At 39.4% G+C, this 1,225-nt stretch overlaps 1 pseudogene; it reads left to right on the plus strand.

Moving 5' to 3' along the window:
• The first annotated feature begins 307 nt into the window (after positions 1 to 307).
• LOC102472696 (ubiquitin-40S ribosomal protein S27a pseudogene) lies at positions 308 to 917 on the plus strand (annotated as a pseudogene).
• Positions 918 to 1,225: the final 308 nt, after the last annotated feature.

The following is a 1,225-nucleotide window of genomic DNA, read 5'->3' on the forward strand; positions in this document are numbered from 1 at the left end:
ATAAACTATATTGCTGTGACTTTACATAGAAATGGGATGGGTTGGGGCAGGCAGTGGCATGTGGTTAAGGCAGCAGGATCCCAGGGGACTGCCTACATGGTTCAAGTTCCACCCAGACCTGGTAGCTTGAAAAACATACCAGGCACATGTGCGTACATGCCCAAAGTCCTAATAGGAGAGTGAAGGAGAAGGAATTGTGCCATAACTATTTCTCTTGTGGGGGTGGTTTCTCACTTTCTTCTCTCTGTGTCACTCTCCAGCAAGCATATGTGCCCTAGAGAAAAAAAAAAAAAAAAAAAAAGGAAAAGAAACGGGATGGGTTACAGTAATCAAATCTCTGCCAAAGAAGTTAAAGAATTTTTCCTTTCCAATCCACCATCTGTGGTGGAACCGCCATCAAGATGCAGATTTTCGTAAAAACCCTCACAGGGAAGACCATCACCCTTGAGGTTGAACGGTTGGATACAACAGAAAAGGTAAAAGCCAAAATCCAGGATAAGGAAGGAATTCCTCTTGATCAGCAAAGACTGATTTTTGCTGGCAAACCTTTGGAAGACGGGCGTACTTTGTCTGACTACGATACCCAAAAGGAGTCCACGCTTCATCTTGTGTTGAGACTTCACGGTGGTGCTAAGAAAAGAAAGAAGTCTTACACCACCCCCAAGAAGAATAAGCATAAGAGAAAGAAGGTTAAGCTGGCTGTCCCGAAATACTATAAGGTGGATGAAAATGGCAACATGAGCCGCCTTCGTTGAGTGCCCTTCAGATGAATGTAGTGCAGGGGTTCTTATGGCCGGCCATTTTCAGACGTTATTGTGGCAAATGTTGTCTGACTTACTGTTTCAACAACCCAGAAGACAAGTCATTGTTTATTGTTAATAAAAGAAATGAACTAACCTTAAAAAAAAGTTAAAGAATTTTCAAACAACCTGTTATACAAATTGAAAAATGATTCTAAAACATTTCCAAATTGAGACAACCCATAATACCATAATAGTATGCTAACTTGGCTTTTGAACCAGGTTAATTTATTTTTTCTTTTTTAAAGAATTATTTAATTTTATCCATGATTATTTTTATTATTTTTTAAAAATTTGTTTTAGGGCATGTGTACTCACCAGAGAGAGAGGGGGAGAAAGAGAAAAAGTGAGAAAGCAAGTTACCTGGTCTGGGACTCAAACTACAGAAGGTCATGTGGGAGTCCAGTGTCTTTTTTTTTTTTTTA

Source organism: Tupaia chinensis, unplaced genomic scaffold (genome assembly GCF_000334495.1).
Source record: "Tupaia chinensis unplaced genomic scaffold, TupChi_1.0 Scaffold000311_2, whole genome shotgun sequence".
Taxonomy (NCBI): Eukaryota; Metazoa; Chordata; class Mammalia; order Scandentia; family Tupaiidae; genus Tupaia; species Tupaia belangeri.